This window comes from Apteryx rowi, unplaced genomic scaffold (assembly GCF_003343035.1).
Source record: "Apteryx rowi isolate R43461 unplaced genomic scaffold, aptRow1 scaffold_149, whole genome shotgun sequence".
NCBI lineage: Eukaryota > Metazoa > Chordata > Aves > Apterygiformes > Apterygidae > Apteryx > Apteryx rowi.
Window position 1 is genome coordinate 358,488 of NW_020447741.1, and position 10,131 is coordinate 368,618.

Sequence of the window (10,131 nt, forward strand, 5' to 3'; positions counted from 1 at the left end):
AAGTGGTTGCTTTTTAGCTGTCTAGTGGTTCAACTGTTGTGATTTATTGCATTAAAAGTGTCTGTATTTATGGGTTTTGAAGCAGGGGTTCCTGGACTTCAAGAGAGCAGGCTTTGACTTATTCAGGGAAGTGGCAGGCAGGATCCTGTGGGAGGCGGTTCTGAAAGGCAAAGGAGCTCAAGGAGGTCAGCGGGTGTTTAAGGATGACTCTCTCCAAGTATATGAATGTGCCATCCTGATACTCAGAAAAATAAATAAACGTGTCAGGATACCAGCTTGGCCAAACAGGAAACTCATGAGCTGCAATACAGAAGGGAAGGGCAGGTAAAAACAAAGACAGGCAATGGAGGAATATAGAAATATTGCCTGGGAATGCAGGAATGGGGTTAGGAAAACCAAAGCCCAGAGCTGAAACTGGCAAGGGATGCCAAGAGCAACACAAAGAGTTTCTACTACTACATTAGCCGTAAAAGGATGAACAAGGAACTGTGGACCCACTGCTGAATGTAGCATATGAGTAAATGATCGCAGATGCAGATAAGGTTTAGCAAAGACTTCTCAGCCTGGGTCTTCTCCAACAAGGTCTCCCAGGCCTTTGTGCCTAGAGGCAATGTTCAAGGAGGAAAGAAATTACCAATTGTATTGAGCCAGGGATCTCTTGAGAAATCTTATTCAGCCTGGAGGCAAGATGGCTTCAAAGGGACCTCACAGCAGCTGCCTGGTACCTACATTATGGAGAAGACAGAGTCAGGCTTTTCATAATGGTGCATGGTGGGAGGACAAGAGGCAATGGGCATGAGCTGAAACAAGAGAGGTTCAGACTGGATGTAAGGAAAATCTTTTTCACCCTGAGGACAGCCAGGACGGGGCACAGGTTTGCCAGAAAGGTCGTGCAGTCTCCGTCCTTGGAGGTTTTCAAGACCCAACTGGACAAAGCCCTGAGCAATCCGGTCTGATCTCACAGCTGACTATGCTTTTGAGCAGGAAGTTGGGCTAGAGACCTCCTGAGGTCCTCTCCAACCTGAAGGAGTCTGTGTTACAACTCGGGTTTCCAAGTGATTTTTATTCTCTGGTACTTCATTAAAGCACTTCTGCAAATATTTGGATAGTTGTTTCTTTGCAAGTACTTTGACACCATTCATTTACTAAATAGAAAAATGGAACTTTATTGCATAGGCAAGTATCTCTAGGGGAAAAAAAAGAACATTACAAGCAGACCAGCTGCCTGTAACCAATTTAAAAGTCTAATGCAGTGCAAAACTAGTAACCCTAAACTCAGAAAATTTAATTACAACAGCAGAATCAAACCCCTCTGTGCTTAAACGTGCAAAAAACCTCCAGGAATAGTGGTCAGGTGCTGCCTGTGGTGCCTTTTCTTGTTTTCCTTCTCCTGGGAAATGTTTCTTGCTTGCATTGCATATGACACATGGGCTGAATGCAACTGCTGCTTTCCACTTCACCCTCCTCCCTACTCTTGTCATTTTCCATTGCCCAAGAAACCCCAGAGATATCCAGATCTTTTGTTGTTGTGGCAGAGGATAGTGCAGGGCAAAGTTGGAGTGAACAGGTGCTCATGCCCTTGTTGTGCAGTTCAGGCTGATTTTGGCAGTTTTTGTCTGAAAATTGCTTCATCATTAAGCATACCTGCTCTCTTTCGGTGAAGAAAACAGTATTACATGTGACAGTATGACAGCTCTGCACTTCAGAGTATTATTATATGCATCGCAAGGAGGTAGCACTTCCTGAGCTTGGAAGCACCAGCTAAAAACTTTATCTCATTGCTGAGGTAGGCTTGTAGGTAAGCTTATGTGGATGACAGAGAGAGATAGATGTACCTATTTCATTTCTCATATATTTCTCAGGTGGAGAAAACTCTCTATGACTTTTCTATGGGGAGGAAACTTTGTATGGCTTGTAGAAGGCCTGACTGGCTCAACTGACAAAGGAAAGGTCTAAATCAGCTCATCCCTTCATGTCCTGTCACGGATATCTCCAAACACATTTTGGGTTATATTATCCCATTACAGTGTTGCATGATAGAAGGAAGATTAAAAACACTGACCATCATGGTCATTCTCTCTTCAACCCTCAACCATTTTTCTGGCCTTTCGCTAAGATTACCCAATACTTTCCATTATAAGGACCTTATAACTTTGCCAAAGTTTGGTCATTTTAGCTGTAATTTCCCTTGCTGGCTGGATGCCTCTGGCTGATTTTTGTTTGGATCTTTTTCTGATAATTTTTAGGGGAAAATGCAGTCATTTCCAAGAAAGAAGCTAGGCGAAAATGTATATAGTGTTGCCTATATCAAAAACTTATGGGCATTTTCTTTTGAAAACTCTCTTTCCCCAGGCTTTGGAGCAGAATACTGGAATTTGGTGGGTAGATAATGTCTGTGTCTGGAATGGCCTTTTTTTTCTGTCCCAGTGAAAATCTGCACAGTGAAGAAAATATTTTACAAGACTTAAATTTCACAGGTTTGTATCATGAAAAAGACTATTTTCTTTAAGAGTTCGGCTTCATTTGTGGAAAAGGTTAAAAAGTGTGTGTGAGAGATGGGGTACAAGAGGCAGGAAAACAGAGAAATTCTTATTTTCAAAGCAGGTGGCTTCAGTGCTAGAGAACTAATCTCTGCAACTCTGCCAAATAATTCCTATGTGATGGGAGCAACTCACCAACATCCAGCCCATCCTAGTTTATCACTAATCATGTTTTTCTCATCAGTTTTGGTAGGAATCTTGTGGTATCATTTGCAGAAGGGCTGAGTACTCACACCTGCAATGAAAGTCAACGGGAACCTAGCCTTCAAACATATGAAATGTTGTGTATGACTGTGTCTGGATTGTAGGGTATGTGCTATCTGCAGTGCACCTAACGTCCTGACCTCGCAGCCATCCAGACATGGCACTTGGCTCAGTGTATGGCAGGATTGTTTTTTTGCAGGTTTCATACACATGGAAAGCAGGGAAGGAAGGGCAGAGGCAGCATAATGTTTGGCTCAGTCTTGCGGGGATGTGGCTAGGGTTTTTGGCTGGACTTACAAAGGTGGAAAGTGCCCTTGGGTCCATGGCATAAACATAGGCTGTAATACAGGGTACTCTGAGAAATCTAAGCATTTCAAATGAAGGACTTCGTATGAGAAGATAACTTTTAATTTTAAACTTACTGTAGCTCAGTCCTATAAAATGGCCATAATAATACTCCTTTTTGCTTGCAAAGATGTTTGCAAAGATTAATTAACATTTGGGAAATATACAAGTGCTACACTGATGACAGGCATAGAGGAAATTAATAATTTGATCTTCAGAGCAGAGCTTGAATGTTGCAGTGAGTGGGACCTAGAGAAATAATGAAGAGAAAATAAAATATTGAATTGTTAAATGAGTTCAGTCCATTCTCTGTACTGAATAAAGGAGGGTTATTGACAAAAAATTAATATACCGAAACCTAAAACATAGATCAATACTTTTTATCAATGGGAATAAACATGTCTGATCAATAATTTCAAACATATACAGATAAATTAAGATCACACAGGCAGTCTTTCTTCTGGCATGTCCTAGCTCTGGAGTGCTTGACTTCACACCCTTAGTAAGGTTTTTTGACAACAATTATTTGTGTGTAGTATTTATGAAGWCTGATACCATGAAAAAGACATGGCATCTCTCCAAAGCTTTAATTAATATTTTCAGTGGCTACCTAGTGGTATGTAATCTATCTGAAACAATACAGAAATACTGCATCAGAAGCAACTGTTGACAATATGAACTCACAAGCAATATGCAAGGGGCTATTTATCACTACCTATCTTTCAGTTCATCTATTCCTTTTGAAGTCTGTTTAGTCTAAAAAGCAAGACCCATGTAAACCTAGTAAATAAGACTAAAAATACTTATTAGAGTGGCTATCAGTTACTGTCATTATGCCCCAACAAGGAAAACTTCAAAGGTTCAGTGTTCTCCATAAACAGTAATTTACATAAATTACAGATGTGTTCTACATGGTAAGCAAAATACTTAATGATTGGAATCATTCCAATCCTGATTTTCAAAGTTTTTCTGTACTTTTTGGGCTGAATTTAGAGATGAGGAGTTGTAATTTAATATTCCCCTGGACCTACTTACACCCACTTGTTGAAGTGTCAGGGAGTCTTGGTGGGTGTAACTTACACGCTGAGAAGCCAAAATAAGTTGTAATAGTATTAACTTAAAGTAGGGAGGATACACTGTCTTTTTATTTGTTTTTCTTGCTGTGTTTCTTCTCTGTGGCCAAGCAGTATACAAGGCATAGTAGCTTAGGCCCTCTTGGACTGAGGTCTGCAATGGAAGGTGAGAAGTCAAGATGATCATAAATGATGTATTTGGATGTGTCATGTGAGCCTCTATTGACACAACCAGCGAATTCTGGGCAAAGACTCAGCTGAACTGAGCCACACACTGTAGATGTCCCATGAAGGACTAAATTACAACAGTGCTCTCTCCCTCCAGCGTGGGAGGGCCTGGCAAAGACACCTCTCCTCAACACCTCACCTCTAGGAGCACTTACACAGCTAGGCAGGAGCATGCATAACACAACTGGCTCTCTCTGAATTGCACATGAAATGCATGTGACTTCAGCCACATGAGAGCTTTTCTGGGCTGACAGGGCCTACTGCAAGGAGACAGGTTGCTGCTTTCCTGGCTCCCTGCTGAAGACAAAAAGGAAGACAAATGATGTTGGCATTTGGAGATTCTCAAAACATTACAAAATCTGTCTTCTCTTGTTTTCCTCCTTCCGTGAACAGGAACCAGACGACGGCCAGTATCATTCTGATATACTCCTGCTATCCAGCCAAAAAGTTGACTCTAACAGATCATGGGCAAAAATGTACTCTAAGGAGGAAACCAGAATTATTTTACTGCACATGCTGAAAGAAGCCAACATTATGCCCAAACAATATTTTATTACTAATGTATAAAAAGCTATTTATGCAAGCACCTTAATAAAATCTGGCACTAATTATTTGGTCTTTATTTTACTCTAGTAGGAATAGAATTACTTTTCATTATGTGAAATTCTGGTGCACAAAAGTTGACTATTTTATTGGTTTAAATATTCAGCAGACTCAACAGCAACAATTATTTTCAGTAATTTCAACAAAATAATGTGCAAGGAAATTGGTCTATAAATTGCCAGAGTAGAATTTCCCAAACTTTCTGAACTGGAAGTAATCACTCTTGGTTTGAAATATGAAAGAAACATAATGATGTGTTTCATCAAATATCAAAAATATAAAACAGTGGTCCCTAAATGTCATCTGCAGGCAATCATAATATCTGTACTTTTATTTGCATTCCAGCATTTTGTTTTCTTTACATTTAGGGCAATACGACTGTCCAGCCTATTCGAGAACTTAAGTTATGTTATCCTTCCAAGAAGTACAATTTCTAAAAGAAAAAGGTCACAGCAATCAAAAGAGAAGTGACCTGGGGCATGGGTTTAGCATGATCAACATTCAAACAATAACTAGAACTGAAGTCAGTATCTGAATAACTGTGTTACACTAAAAGATAACCAGGTGTTCTGTTGCTTTCAGAATCTCCTTCAGCTTCCCCGTTAATGAGCAAAATTGGAAAGGGGAAACAAAAAACAAACTCACTTGTCAGAGACAAGTCTAGATAATTAAATACTTTCAAATTATGGTGATAATTACCCAGATTAAGAAAAGGGTCATCTGTGGATTGAACAGAAGTATAGGTAAATAATTCTTGCCCATTTGTTCAGGATCATTTACAAACTTATTACCCAGACCCAAGGATAATATCTTTGCTCTAGGCACAGATCCACAATGGTCATTAACAACAATATGAAATTGTTGTGGAGAAAAAGATTTATCATTAAAATATGTTATAATACTCAACTTTTACTTTTCAAATGAACATTTTGTATTGAACCCAAATGGTACTTATTTTAGGCAAATGATCTTCCGCAGAAGGTTCTTCTGTCACATGTGGTTCTCTCCAATGATGCATTCAATTTTTTTACAGATTTTTGTATTAAATTGTTGCTCTTCTTACTGCGCTTGGCCTCAGGAAATTAGAAGACTGCTAATCAGAAGAGAACTACACATGTACTTTAATGTGCATGGACCAAAGCTTCCAGCATCATTTTAAGACTCTCCAAATAGTCCAATAGSTTACAGCTGGAGAACAGAGGAGTGAATAAACTGTAATAGTTTAGGCTTCCATACAACCAAGCCATATTAAATGGATGTTCAGTTCTAAACAAGCACAATTAGTTTAGACCCTCTACACCTTCTCTGAATCTGAATCTGGCTGCAATATGGGATCACTGTGACAGACTGCCATGACAGCATGTCACAATAGCAAGATGTTGTTATATTGTTGAAAAAACAGACCTCATAATTTATGTTCTGAACTAGAATAACAGCAGTCTCTAAAATGCAGTATTTCTGTGAAATCAGATGTCCCTAAAATGCAGCCTAAATACCAGCAGATTCCTAAAAATACAAGATTATGAAAATATGCTTGAAACATTTTCTGAGAACATCAGTGGTTTTAGTCAGAGAAGCAGTGTAATCAGGTTTGGCAAATTTCACCATAGCTTTAAATGAAACTTGAAAACTATGAAAGAGTATATAAAACCTTCAAGCTTGTGAAGGCCTAGGACTGGACAATATTGGTTCCATGTTGTGCCCTGTTAGGTAAGCTGTTTTTACACCCAGCTTGTAGGAATATTCCTTGATCCCCATGTAGTAAGAAATGGAGATGCAATTTAAGGTCAGAGAGATCCAGCTTCAGGAGAGAGCTCACATCTAAGCAGAAATAAGAGGGGAGACTCTAGCACATGATCAGCACGTGGTTTGGTTGTTCAGGGTCAGCATCTGTCCAGTCCAGGCAGCGCAGAAATTGCCTGATGCTGGAGAGACACTACTCTTATTAGCTGGAATCAAGTACGCTGGGGTATCTGCACATAGCGAGGGCTGAAATTTGGGAAAACTGAGTTCAGTTTCTTTTCAGGCTCCAGGCTGTCTTTGAGCAATTCTCATCCTCCTCCTGCCCGAGCCTCCTTCTGCACAGAGCTCACATGGGAAGGGAAAGATGCACCAACTGCACTGGGAAAACAACACGATTCAGGTCTGAGCAGCCTTTGTGGAGCAATCAGGTTTCACTCCAAATGAGAAACAGTTCAAACTTTGGGGCCTGTGATGCCATTTCCAACAAAACTTTCCCAGCAGGTTGGTCAGAAGGATGTGCCACCAGGACTGCCATGTCTCTGACGGCATTGCCCACTGTGTCGTCACCCCCGGTGCCTTCGCTGTGTCATGCCCCAGGGAACACCAGTGGCCCTATGAAAGATTGAGGCCCGCAACCTGCCTCCTGCAGGTACCTTGAGGTGGACAGAGCAAGGATAAATGCAAGACAGGTTTTCACTGGAGGTACTTCCTCAGACCATCATTTTCAGAGCACGCATCCAACAAGATCTATAATATCTGGGAGCTGTGCAAACAGGCAACTGAAAAAGAGAAAAATGGAGAAAAGATTGGAGCACAGAATCCATTTAAGGATGGAAAGGGACATCCTCTTGCTGATTTTTAAAGTCAGTATTTCCAAAGTATGCTACTGGGTGGTTTTTTGATCTTCTAGAATTCTCCCGTCTGTTTAATCAGCCTGGTTTGATGGAGAGAGTATATGCTAACATTAATAAACCTCAGAGAGAAGGAACTCAGCTTAAAACACCCTAAGTCTGTAAAACAAACTAGAAGATCATTAATTGTACTTGCTCAATTGCCCCATCTCCATGGAACATAATCTGGGCTCACTTTCYGTGGATTCATAAATTTTAAGAGTTAATAAGGATAGCAATAGTATCTAATAGCAATACCTTCTTATGGGTAGATGGAGAAGACCAATGGGAAGAAAGAAGGAACACTTACCTCAGAAACTGAAACAAAAAATGCCTAATTGCTCTAATATTTTAGCAGAAAGATTTGACACATGAAACAGTTCTTGACTTTTTTGAATTTCTTTACCAATGTACAGATTTTTGAACTAGTATTAGAAGCTCATCAGTTATTTAAATATACAAAATATTCACAAGAATTTCAACCTCGAATACAATTCACATGAGCGAAAGAGAATACAGAAACACAGTTTAGAAATATGAAGTGCCACACTATGTACAGGAATTAATTCATATTTTAAAATCACAAGAATGGAGTTAGATTTCAGGCCTAATGAATCAATCATAAATTTGTGTTTGAGTTCAAAATACTCATTTTTCTTTAAATTACCAAGGAATATTTTTTCCTCAGACACAGCGGTTCATTCATTGTAAGTCTCAGCAATCTTTTAGTTGCTATCCTTCAGTTTGTTAAGGTCTTATATGGTCTCAGCAATCTTTTGGTTGCTATCCTTCAGTTCACTAAGGTCTTATAAAAGTGTCAGTAGCTACTACTGTTGAGGAATTTTCTAAATTCCTGCACAGTATATTCTGTGATGTCGCAATTTTAAAGTCAAAGGTTTTTTTTAAAAAAAGCATTCACCCAGCACTGTGTTTTCAAACCAAAGTACTTTTCCTTAGAAGAAATGATACCTCTTCATTACTGGTATCATTCACAGTCCATGAARATTACTGGAAAAATTTCTTCTTGGAAACATGCTCACGGGTTTTGGATGAGACTCTAGATAGCTTTTAGTTTGGGGAACTGAACAATGTCACTTCTTCAAAATAAAAATTATAAGATAACTTGGGATCCAAAATAAATCACACAACTGATCAAGCATTAATCTGTCTCATAAACATTGTGAGTGCTTTTGTCCTAATCCAACAGAACACTAAAGGACATTCTTAATTACCTGATGACTATATTCAGATTTAAGTGTGTTTACTCATGGCTCATACAAAAACCAGACAATCCAGTCAACTACTGTAGTGTAAATTAAAAGCTGAGTCAAGTCTCTCTGATATTTGAGCTCCGAGTTAAAGTAAAAAGTGGTTACTGCACTAGCGACCCACAATTGATATACAAATATTTTTGGCAATACCGAATTGAAAGAGAATAGGTAGTATTCCTGAGTCAGCTAAACTCACTAAAGCATCGGTCAATTCAAGTCATCAGATCARCTGAAGGAATTCAAATTTCTAAGTCTGTTCTTTAATTTTTGCTTTACATGCATCACTTTTTGTGAAATTAATCTTATGTTCTTTGTGTAGGTGAGATTCTACCTGATACGTTTCCAGTGCTTTTTGGCCTAGTGTTAAACTATTAATGCGATATTGCACCACAATCCTTTTGTTACGCTATGATCATTATTGGAGCCATACACTGGCTGAAAAGACCAGGTGGCACAATCATATCTTTGGTTTCCCACCATTTAACATATTGTGATACCTCTAATGGCAAAGCTGAGGCAAATTTGTGTGCATCTGCTTTCTGAGATGGGAAAGGCTCTCCAGCATCTGTGCTATTTTGGACGGCCCCAGAAAGAACTGGCACATGCTGTGCTAATTCTGCTTCACCATAATTGATATCAATAGTTGTACCTGGATTACAAACACTTAGCACTGTCTTCAATAGCCTGAAGAAGGGTAGGTTTGCAGAAAATCAATGTGTGCCTTTCATGAAAACGGGAGATTGGAAATGATCCACTATTCCTGGCAACTTTCAGAACTAGAGAAATAAAAGATGACTTGCCCTTATATCCCTAATCCCACAAATATTTACACACATTCTTGAATTTACGCACTGTGAGCAATCCCATTGACTTCCACAGGACTACCCGCAGCCTTTAGTCGCTTGTGCGAATCTTTGCATACCCTGCAACGTCTTTCTGACCGATGGCTGTAGGTACAGATACCGGGTTTGCGGGGTGCGTTCCTTTGCACGCCGGTGAAGCAGCATGGCTCGSAGAGCCACCGCGGTCTGGCACTGGTTGGGCACAGGGGTGCTTTACGCTCGCTACGTGTCTCTGTCGGGGAGGCCTGCCACGAAACCGCTCCCGCGACGGCACCCACCCAGGCGCCCCACCGCTGGGTGGGCGACCGGGGAGGGGACCAAGCCCCGGGCCCGGCTCCCCCGCCGCACCCGGGGTGCTGCCCGGGGGCGCCCGGAGCACATCCGCACGCGGG